This window comes from Eubalaena glacialis, chromosome 3 (assembly GCF_028564815.1).
Source record: "Eubalaena glacialis isolate mEubGla1 chromosome 3, mEubGla1.1.hap2.+ XY, whole genome shotgun sequence".
NCBI classification, from domain to species: Eukaryota; Metazoa; Chordata; class Mammalia; order Artiodactyla; family Balaenidae; genus Eubalaena; species Eubalaena glacialis.
This window is the reverse complement of record NC_083718.1, coordinates 51,746,414-51,758,537: the sequence shown is the minus strand read 5'-3', so window position 1 is coordinate 51,758,537 and position 12,124 is coordinate 51,746,414. Positions and strand designations below refer to the sequence as shown.

At 40.1% G+C, this 12,124-nt stretch overlaps 2 pseudogenes; both read right to left on the bottom strand.

Annotated features, from left to right (window-relative positions):
• Nucleotides 1-9,089: 9,089 nt before the first annotated feature.
• On the bottom strand, nucleotides 9,090-10,945 carry LOC133087931 (regulatory solute carrier protein family 1 member 1-like; annotated as a pseudogene).
• Nucleotides 10,946-11,023: 78 nt separating this feature from the next.
• Nucleotides 11,024-12,124, bottom strand: part of LOC133086992 (protein DDI1 homolog 2-like) — a 67,421-nt pseudogene continuing 66,320 nt past the window's right edge.

The window sequence follows — 12,124 nt, the reverse complement described above, 5'->3', positions numbered from 1 at the left end:
TAGGTACTATTATCATCCCCATATTACGGATGAGAAATTGAAGGCAGGGTGCTTAAGTGACTTCCTTGTTGTCAGTGGAGAACCAGGATTAGAACCCAGAGCTATAGACTGCAGAGCATTTAACCGTTGTCATATAGTGCTGAACCTGGTTCTCATAGAGCTTTCAACATGTTGGAAGGATGGCTTAGAAGCCTGAAACTAACCATACAGGGAAGTGGGGCTCTAGCCTATTTGAAAAGTCTCTAGAAAGATTCTATCCTACCCTCTCTCCCTAACCTGTGCTTTTTTCCTTGCCCAAGCCCCTGGGGCCATTGTGATTAAGGAAAATGATTCCAAAGCAATAAACTGTATGCCTCACCAAATTCCTGATTTATAGAGGAGACATGAATGAGATGCCATAATTTTATAAAGAGTGTTTGGAGAAGGAAGCAAGAATATGGCATTCATGCATTCAATCATTCATTGGACATCATTTAAACATTATGGGGCAGTTACTCAGCCAAGTCGTTGTGTTGGTACCCAGGATACATAAGACAAGCATGGATCCTATTCTCAATGTCTAAATGTTCTAATGATTATTGTCTCCTATCACACTTTCCCAGTTGTTGGCCAAATTCCACCTCCCATTCATCACAGCCCGACACAGCCAGCCCTGCCCCTGGGATGACCCTCTGAACGCTACTTCCCTGATGGGTGTAGGAAAGTAGGGATCCCTGTGGATCTGGCCAAACAATCAGTCAGGAAAGAATAGTCTCCCCTTCCCTGTTCTCCCCCACCCTTCTCAGTGAGTTGTAAAGAAATGGAGAAATAATGGACTGGGGTTAGCTCCAGGGCCCCTTAATAAACAGCTCCTACCCACCCCTCTTGCATTTTAAATGGAAAGAAAATGGGCGGGGTAGATCTCTTGCACAATTTCAAAATGGAACTGAGTTTAATTCTGTACAATAGATTCTTAGTTACATCATAAATAATGGTATGGGAACACAGAAATTTGAGCCAGAGAGACAAACTGTTCCTGAAAGTGAAAAATCCTGATGTGCAAACAAACATTAACAAATGAGCAGTTCAATCCCCAGATGCTGCGAGGCTAGATTTCCCTGAAGAGGAAGAAGTCCTGGAAAGAGAAGGATTGGCCAGAGGCTCAGGCTGATGTGAGTCATCTGCACAGAGTCTGGCACATAGTAGGTACACTCTATACGTGGTTTGCAGCTGTCCTAGTTGATGACATATGATAGTTACACGGGGTACACAGTACTCCAGCATTCAGCACAGTGCCTGGCTTAGAGTAAGCATTCAGATTTTTATTTTTTTGGTAGATAAACAAGGTACATTGTGGCGACCCTTGCTCCACATAAATGGAGCAGTCCTATGTGATCATTTAAAAGGCACCACATGACCCTGCCTGGTAAACAAACAAACAAAGCAAGACTCTCCCACCAGCCACAGATGGTTTTGCTAAAATTTACAAATGCATTGAACATTTACTGCATTTAGAGCACTACGTTATGGTGAGGGCAACAGTGAGTATGGGATGGTACCTGCCTTCTAGAAGCTACACTTTAGTATGTGTATGTGTGTGTACTGGGGGAGAGAGGACAGATACAAATGCAATAACTATGATGAAAGAATACAGGGAATCATAGAGGAAGAAAATTCATATTCCTGGGAGAATCTAGAAGGGCTTCTTGAAAGTAAAGGGATTGAGCTGAGCTTGAAGGAGGGGGTGGGGTACATATTCCAAGAAAAAGGACTCTCTGAACAAAAGTAGAAATTTAGGGGAGTAGAGAGCATATTTAGGAAAGGGCCAGAAAATTCTGTAATAGACCAGTGAGCTGTCTGAACTGTGAGGCTGTGGGTACCTCCGTGGCCCGGAAAGCAGAACAGGTTTAAGAACTTCACAAGCCCTAAGTATGGAAATTTTATTACAATGTTCTCCAGGTGCTATGTGAAATTTTAAAAATACATTACAAAATAAATACAAAATATTACTTATTTTGTAATAAATTACAAAATAAGGCTAAGGAAGCCCAACAAAGTTCTGACTGCCCATTTAGAATAGTTTAATCTTTAAAAAAAAAAAACTCGTGTCAAATTCTTAAAAAAAAATTCCGTTATTATAATAAATGCATAGCATCAGTCACTTGTAAATAAACAGCAATGTTCTTGAATAGTAAAAAAAAAAAATTCCAGAATCTCTGATTTGGAGATTCTGGCGTTAGACTAGGAGAAGCTCTGCTGCAGGAAACATGAACTGTGGAGACTCAGATTAGCCCTCCTGCGTTTGGTTGAGGCAGCCCCCTTAGGCAACACTTCCAAAAGGTGACTTCAGATTGAAGGCTCCTTGCGAACAGTGGCTCTGCCGTCCACTAGAGCCTCCTTGGAATACTCTACTGACCTTCTGCATTTGGCTGCCCAACCGGCAGAGAGAGAGATTATGGTGCATTGCTTAGTTAGGGTGCAAATCACATCCACCCCCGTTCCAAGAGCCAGAGCTAGTCTCACAGCCCCACCTATGCTCTCTCTGTAGAGAGACTGGAAAATGTAGAGAAGCACATGTGCATTCATTTCCTATGGCTGCTGTAAAAAATTACCACAAACCTAGTGGCTTAAAACAACACAAATTTATTATCTTACAGTTCCATAGGTTAGAAATATGATATGGGTCTCACTGGGCTAAGATCAAGTTGTCACCAGGCCTGCGTTCCTTCCAGAGGCTCTAAGGGAGAATCTGTTTCCTTGCCTTTTCTAGCTTCTAAATGCTGCCCACATTCCTTGGCTTGTGGCTGCTTCTTCCATCTTGAAAGCCAACAACAGTGCATCTCTTATAAATGTTGACACCTAACTTAATGAATATTATTTTAATTTTAATAGTCAAAGGTTATGTTTTTGTAGTTGTTGTATTATATCTTCATATTTTTGCTTCTTTTTTTCGCAATTCCAAAGTTAGACTACATGTGATGCTTGGTTGAATTTTACTTAATGTAGTTCTCTAAATTTGCTTAAAATTTCACCAAAATATTACCCCACATTTCAGCCTTGAAATGAAAAAGTTCCTAGTGCATAAGTTCAGGCAGACACACCTAGGAAAAGTGAAGCAAAGTTTGTCAAAAGAGGAGTGAACACCCTTCACATTTTTTGGTAAAACAACAACCTTTGGTAAAGCAACACCTAAAGATGTCCTTTAGACCTGAGCAGGGTTTTATTTTGTTGTTGAGACACACACAATGAAATTAGAGGCAGCAAACATCCAGGTGGAATAAGTTGGTGTAACTGACTAATCCATCACAAAGGACTCAGACTCCAAACATGGATCTGACAAACTCTCCTGGCTGATTTTCAAGAGGAACTAACTGTTTAACAATCCTCAATACATAATTTAAGAAGAAAACAAAATATCTGCTTAATCCAATAAGAAATGTAGACCAAACCCAGGTATTCTTTAATATGTCTCAATTTCAAGGTCAATATTAAGTCTGCAAAAGCAGTGAAGCTCCCCAAAACAGCAGCTTCTCACTACAATGCTCTGCATAGCTGCCCATGGCCAAAAGTAAATAAGAAGAACCTTTAAGTACTGAATGTGCTCTAGTTGGTAAATAAAATATATTCTGTGTAGGTTTAATGTTTCTTTTTTTCCCCAAAAGCTTTTTTTGAATCAATGAAGTGATTTAAGGAAATACAGTATTTGTAGCAATTCACTTGTGACACCTCTGTCAGAAATGATTGCAATACACCATGAACAAGAAACATTTGTCCATGGACTCTGAGGTCCCTTCCATGTGGGGTGTTTCATTATCCTATGAGCCCTCAATCAGTGGTGTGCTGGAGCCAGGTTGCACTGGCTCTTAAGAGTCATTGTATGTGTTTTTTCTCCAACTCTGTGTTCAGTAATATCTCATTGTTAATTTGAAATGGCCACAGTGAGAGTATTTATACCACAAAAAGTGGCAGATACTACAAATGAGGGCTTTATTTTTTGTTATTTATTTCTGAGAACCAATTGTTAAGCATTTACCAGCACACAACTGGCTCACATTAATTCTAAAACTGTCTTCAGGATCTATCTGGGGTAATCATCATTCTAACATACTGTTGGATTCTATTATTTTAGTGAGACTTCAGGATCAAGAGCTATGATGTCCTATGGCTTTTAGTAGTTGATGGCAACAAAAAACCAATTAGATTTTGTGTTACTTAAGAGGAAGTGCTTTTGCACTATTCACAATACCCAAGACATGGAAACAACCTAAATATCCATCGACAGATGAATGGATAAAGAAGATGTGGTACATATATACAATGGAATACTACTCAGCCATAAAAAAGAATGAAATAATGCCATTTGCAGCAACATGGATGCAACTAGAGATTATCATACTAGGTGAAGTAAGTCAGAAAGAGAAAGACAAATACAATATGATATCACTTATATGTGGAATCTAAAATATGACACAAATGAACCTATCTACGAAACAGAAACAGACACAGGGACATAGATAACAGACTTGTGGTTGCCAAGGGGGAGGTGGTTGGGGGAGGGACGGAGTGGGAGGTTGGGATTAGCAGATGCAAACTATTATATATAGGATGGATAAACAACAAGGTCCTACTGTATAGCAAGGGAACTATATTCAATATCCTGTGATAAACCATAATGGAACAGAATATGAAAAAGAATGTATATATGTATAACTGAATTACTTTGCTGTACAGCAGAAATTAACACAACATTGTAAATCAACTGTACTTCAATTAAAAAATTAGAAATAAAACAATTAAAAATTAAAAAATTAAAAAGAGGAAGTGCTTTTATTGGTCATTGCCTGTTTTCTTTGCTAGAATGTAAGGACAGGAATCTTCTTCCCTTTTGTTAATTGATGTATCCCAAGAAGCTAACAACACATGATAAGTGCTCCATAAATATTTGCTGAGTGAATGAATAAGATTTGTCTGAATCAAGGCCACTGTCTTCCTGGTAGGTGATTCCACCAGGCTTTCTCTGTCATTAGTATTGCAAATTCTCAGTGGGAAGAGAGTTAAACTCCTGTCAATAACTCCTTCTTCTGCATTCTCATAGCAATTTAGAAAATACTTATATGGGTGGCAATTCTGTACATTATAATCATCTCTTTTATTATATACATGTGTGACTCTTCCATTATAATAGCAGCTCCAAAAATCCAAGTCAATGTTTCTGTTTTGCTTTAATGTTTATTTCCTTTTTAAAAGTAGTATTTCATTTATTTTTTATTATTTATTCTCATGAATGTGTCACGTGGAAAGGATTAGTCTTTGGCTATGTCCCTTAGCCCAGTGCAAGCCCATTTGCAACAGGTGTGATGGCCAAATCCACATTCCAGGTCTCATTTTCCCTTGTGTCCTAGGCCCTGGCAAGAGTTCAGACTCAATACATGCTTATGAAAGGAACAGTGCTGACTTTACCTTTGAAAACTCTGGAGAGATTTCAGCAAAGCTCAAAGGAAGAAAAGCTGAATTTCTTCCTAAAACTTTGTGTGGTCTCTGCTCCCCACACACATGTAGTAGCTTATAATCTTGGTCTTTGCACTAGTCACCTGTCGAAGCAAATCTTTCTTAAAAGGGCTTAGGCAGGAGGCCAGCCCAAGACTTGACTTTGACAGAAGCTGTGTGTCTGAGCGAGGCTGACCATGTTCTTGGCCTTGGCTGTCCCATCCTGTGACTCAGAAATAACCTGAACCCCTCTGATGTCACAAGCTTTGAGAAGTTCTGCTAAAGTGATTGACAAATCTTTTCCAGGACAGCCTGAGACACCCCGACACCGTTTAACTGGCACATTGGCAATGATGATCAAATTAAATAGCTTTCCTTAAGTTTCACTGTCAACAAGGCAGAGGTAATCCTGAAAACACAGGCCTTGAGAAAAATATGCTTGGAACATACTTTGGCTTCTTAATAGGGCATTATATTTCTAGTTTGCTAAAAGGCTTCAGGCTGCTGGCATAAGCACAAGTGCCAGTATATTGCAACCACTAAGAAATAAACAGAAAGCTACAATAAGCGAGGCCAGCACATCCTGGACTGATTTTCTGTGGAAACTCCCTAGGGGCCCAAGGTTGCATAAAACTCAACAGGAGAGGACCGCCAACCCCATCTAAACCCTCTTTACCCAATATAGGATTCTGTAATGTTTGAGTTTGCCCGTTGTTGCTTGCAGAATTAATGTACCATCCAGATGCTTCATAGAAAGTAGTTTTCATTGGGGCAGCTCCTTCAGGGATAGTTGGAGGTCAGAGTGTTGTTCCAGAACCTTCTGTCTTGAGCGTTGGGGCCAACTGGCCAAAACACCAGGCAACATTTTTCCAGTCAATCAAGGTCAAAGCTTCAGGTGGAACATATATTTTTGTGTGTATTATGTATGTATGTTTATACTATGTATTATGGGATAGAGAATCCTTGTCCCAGAGGGCAAAGGGAAATTATGCTGCCTCCTAGTGGTGGAGAGGGTGGAAAATTGAGAGAAACAGCCATTTAGAATAGGCTGGAGTAATTGGAGAGGATCTCAGACTCCAAATAAACATACAAACTCTACCCCTCCCTGCCTTTGAAAAATCTGACTCTATGCAATGCAAGGTATCCCTTTCTAAAAATCTGTGCAGCCTCACTTGGTAGCCCATTCAAATCCACTGACCAACATATTTTGTACTCCTTCCTATGTGCTTGAACATGTGTGCAGAATCATAGAGGAAATATTAGGCAGGACTTCTGCCCTCAGGAAATGTATGTATAATTCAGTAGGAGGGACCAGCTTGTACCTTAGAGCAATTAGAATAAGCAAGTTTTCATCTGTGTGGCTCAGTTTATAGGTCAACAGTCTAATTTTCCTTTGGCCCCTCTGTCTACTTTCAAAGATTTTCATAATCTGGTTTCCCACTCATATTCCGCCTAACCACATTTCTTGCCACTTCTCTCTTATATTTTATGTTCCAGCCACTCTTGGAGCTGTCTTAAGGGTGGCTAGTCCCCTCAGGGAGCCAATCTGTAAGGCTTTCTAACACATCACTAGAAATCTAGCAAGGTGTAGAGGATAGAATTGTCAGAACAAATCAAGGAGCAGACATTTTGTGAGGTCCTGTGATAAACCGCTAAGGAGAAGGAGTGATATCCCCCAGGGACCTGTGTAAGTAACAGTAGAAGATTTCTAAATTTCTGCACAATTTTGTTGAACTGAGTCAGGGGCCAAGGAATAAACTTGCTTGGGACAATTGAGATGAGGAATTGCATGTTGCCATCAAAGAGCAAAAAAAATTTGAAATTTGAAATTTTGAAAAAATATAAAGGAAACCGGTTAAAAGTGAGCTGAAACCTAAATGTCCATCAACAGATGAATGGATAAAGAAGATATGGTACATATTGTACAATGGAATATTACTCAGCCATTAAAAAGAATGAAATAATGCCATTTGCAGCAACATGGATGGACCTGGAGATTATCATGCTAAGTGAAATAAGTCAGAAAGAGAAAGACAAATATCATATGATATCACTTATATGCAGAATCTAAAAAATAATGATACAAGTGAGCTTATTTACAAAACAGAAACAGACTCACAAACTTAGAGAATGATCTTATGGTTACCAGTGGGGAAGGGTTGAGGAGAGGGATAAATTGGGAGCTTGGGATTGACATGTACACACTGTTATATTTAAAATAGATAACCAAAAAGGACCTACTGTAAAAAATGAAAAATAGAAATAAAATAAAAGTGAGCTAAGAGGGTCTGGTTATGGGTTACTGAACTACCTGTAGTTCTCTGGATTTCCCATGCCATCTCATGCCTCTGTGCTTTTGACAGATTTGCCTGGAACCACCCTGTTGATAGTCTATACCAAGTTAATCTCAAAACTCAGCAAAACCTATTGCCTCCTCCAGAAAATCATCCCTGACTCCATACTGTACTCTGGCCTAGCCTGTTCTGTATTAGATGCCCAACCTTTGTCTTCCATAGCTGTCTATGCACATCTCTTATCACAGCACTGTGTTATAATAAGCTATTGCTGCATCTGACCCCGTCACTAGGCTGCAAGTTTCCTGATAGGTATGTATTGTGTCTCATTTTTCTATATACACCCAGCATCTCTCCTAGCTCCTGGCTATTTCTGGTATTAGTGCCCTTTTTTAAGACTAGGAAATAGAGAGATCACTAAGAATGCCTGAGTAGTTGGATTCATAGAAAAACACTTGGGTTAGATTTTGGTTAATAGGTAAGTAGGATTTGAAAGCTCAGGGGATGTGCTTCCTGCCAGTAGCGTGATCCTGAGCATGAGTATGTGAAACAAACAGTAAAGAACACAAGCCCAACTGTGAGAAGCAAACGTTTTTTCCATATATCTAATGAAGATCTAACAAAGTCCATTTCCTTTTCCTCAGTCCTTCCCAGAAGGTCAGAGAAATAAAAATATGGTATAAATGCGCAATTGGAATTGTAAGCAGACAGAACCTTGGTTGCCATTCCAGCTATGAAATCAAGTCTTCTCAGGAGCTGTATGAATTCAGAGGACAAGATCCTTCTTAAGACATCCCCTTCCCCTGATTCCCCATGAAAGTCCCTAAACAGAGAGGTCTTGTTCATGTGGTATCACAGCTCAAAGTTGAAATAGCTAGAGGTTGAGCAGAATAGCGGGTCCTTGACCTCTCACCCTTTCCCACCCATAGGCCTCAGCTTACTATTGGTGGTCTGTCTGTTCCTCAAGCCCTGGATTATTTTGCAGACAATGTAGGATTTACTTTATTTTATTTTTATTTTTACTTTTTATGCTATACACAATACCATCAATTTTATTCCAGATGACATTATCTTAATGATAATAAAAAGCTTTTGTATGCACATACTGCCAATACATTTAAAAAGGCCCAAATTTTAAAAAATAGAATAGACAAATCCATCAGACGAGAGATCAAAAATTACTTTGGCCAAAAAAAATATTAAAAAAAAATCTAGCTCAACATCCTGCTTGCAGGTTTCTACATATACTGTATATGCAGTGAGTGTGTGTGTGTGTGTGTGTAGCTTTTTTTAAGGGAATGGAGTAATGTCTAGCCCACTTTTCCATGGTTATGTAGGAACTACAATGTTCTTTGCTAGCAAAACAATAAGTGCAAGGTCTGCATTTCCACCAACTCGATGCAAAGCCACAAGAGTTTCCTGCAAAGTAAAGCCAGCACGGAGAATCTGGTCAATGTCTGCAGCAGGAAAAATTAATGGTGTAAGAAAGGAGGGACTTGATGATGGATGGCTGGTAGGTGGTTCAAATTCTAGAATTGGCCCTGCAGCTTCAGAACATTTTCTCTGGTCTCAGGCCTGTCTGTCACTGGATTCTGTGTGCCCTGACTCGAATCTTTAACCAATGTGATACTGGATGACAAGGACTCGGTTTGCTCAGAAGTCTGATTGAGTGCATCCTCCTCACTTGCTAAAAGTCTGGGTGAAATTTCTACACCTAAGGTGCAGTGTAGTTAATTAGACATTTTAGCTGAGGCTAGAGTGACAGAACTGCTCTCATTTATTGATTCCCTAGATTTGGGGACACCTTCCTCATCAGTTAACAGGCTATCACATGGACCCCTGAAGTTAATATTTTCTACATCGTCTACTCCAGCATCAGTTGAAGTGTCTGTTAATTCTTCTGTCTTCACTGATACAGATATGGCCTGATGAAAGGAGACTTGTGAACACTGTTCACTCTAGGTAGCTGTAAGATGCTCATTTGGGGACCATCTTTCAGAAAGGTCCTTAATACCTGTTTGTCCCTTAGTTACTATCTCTGATTGACAGATAACTTCTTCAGATGTGTTTTCTCAAGCTGGTTTACTATTAATGACCAAAAGTTCATGAAGTTCCTTCAAGCCTGCTGTTATAGATGGCAAGATTCCTCTGTTGACTCGGCAGAGGGCTGACCACTGCCACAGAGACTTAAAGAGGAGGGCAATTCCTGTATTCTTTATTTGTTCCAGACATTTCAACATTACTTTCTAGAAGCTGTAAATCCTGAGTGGAAATGGAATTACTCAACATTTCAGGGGAAAGGTTACATTCTGATGTTTCTACTTCCATCAAGGGATTATCTAAGGTGAGATCAGATGCACCGATGTTCTTGACATTGGTATTTTGACTGCCTGCTGAAATAAGCACAGCAACTAGGGACTGTTCTACTGTATCTACTTCCACAAGTGTTTCTGAATTTGAGCAGCCAAAGCATCCTGAAGGTAGAATATTTTTCTCTGTATCTGGAAGGTCCCCATTCTGCTGTAAACTGTCTCCTTTCATTGTAGCTTCCAAATCAACTCTTCTTTGTTGATTCTGTTGCTTTTCTCCAAGACGTTCAAGGTCCCCTCTGTTATAAAGATGTTCTTGGTCATGTGGAGCATTTTGTTGTATAACCTCATGCTGTTCATTCCTTGGTTCTTCATGCTGCTGAAGGCCATTTACCCGACTCAGGTACTGATATTCTGGATGCCAACCATTTTCACTGATAAGCCTCTGTGGTTCTTGCATCCTAGTAGCTGTGACAAATAACCTAGCTTCCTGTCTTGTGTGGAGATGAGATTTGAGGCCCTGGGTGCTTCTTTCAGCAGATTTCTCTAGATTTCTGCAACAATGACTTCTTCAAGTGAATTCTGCAAAGGCGTAGCTGGACTCTGGTTTGCTGGAGCATTGTCTGTTGCGGAAGCACAATCAGAAAGATCCTGTAGAGGAAGATGTTCTTTCTTTTCAGAGGTTATCTGGAATTCAGCTGAAGTGTTCAAAGCCTTCACAGCTTTAGGTTCAATGCTGTCTGGGTCACTGGGTTTGATGGGGTAGACTGAAGCAGAGACAGAGTTAGCAAGACTTGTAGGATTACCCATCTCGGGACTCTGTCCTGAAGGATGGGCTTGATGGTTAAATCCACCTGACGTTGGTAATGATGACATTCCCAGTGAGGCAGTTTCTTTACCTCTTTTCTCTGTTCTGGGGCCCACTCCAGCTGCAGTACATACACACGACATGCATCATGACTTCTGACGCTCTGCATCCTCTACAGATTTCTGAAGGGCTTCTGCTAATTCTTGGTCTGCAACCTCCTTTGGCCGTATTTCCTCTTGCCTGGCCACATATGCCAACTGGACACAGTCTGGTAACTCCCTCTCTGGAAGAAAGGTGGTCTGTGAGCCTGTGGTGCTGATCACGAGTACATTTTTCTTGAGGTCAGTGGAACACTGATGCCATTTCAGCGTGTCCAGTGCCAGAACCATGTCCATGGGCTCTTCCTCAAGTATAGAGAAGGAACAAGCCAGGAAATCGCCTTCAATTTTTACCTGAACTAGATGTACCCTTCCAATAATCTTCTGGGTGTCCACCAACGGTCCACCAGCCTCATTATTTTGGGTTGGCCAAAAGGTTCGTTTGGTTTTTTCTGTAAGATGGCTCTAGTAGTACTTAGTTGTCTTTAACGTCATTCTAAACAATTTTGTTAGATTGTATGTGACAGCTGTCATATCAGCACGCATTTTAAAAAAGACTTATCAAAATTGGTGAATTTTTGTGTACCCAGTTCAATATTGAAGATTAATTTTTGGCATATTATGCTTGATTACTTCAAGAAAGGCAAAAATGCAACTGAAACGCAAAAAAATGATTTGTGCAGTGTATGGAGAAGGTGCTGTGACTGATAAATGTGTCAAAAGTGGTTTGTGAAGTTTTGTGCTGGAAATTTCTCGCTGGAGTATGCTCCACGGTCGGGTAGACCAGTTGAAGTTGATAGCGATCAAAGCAAGACATTAATTAAGAACAGTCAACATTATACCACGCAGGAGATAGCCGACATACTCAAAATATCCAACTCAAGCGTTGAAAATCATTGCACCAACTTGGTTATGTTAATCACTTTGATGTTTGGGTTCCACATAAGTTAAGTGAAAAAATTCTTCTTGACTCTATTTCCGCATGCAATTCTCTACTGAAACGTAATGAAAATGTTCTGTTTTTAAAACAAATTGTGACGGGCGATGAAAAGTGGAAACTGTACAATAACGTGGAACGGAAGAAATTGTGGGGCAGATGAAATGAACCACCACCAACCACATCAAAGGCCGGTCGTCTTCCAAAGAAGG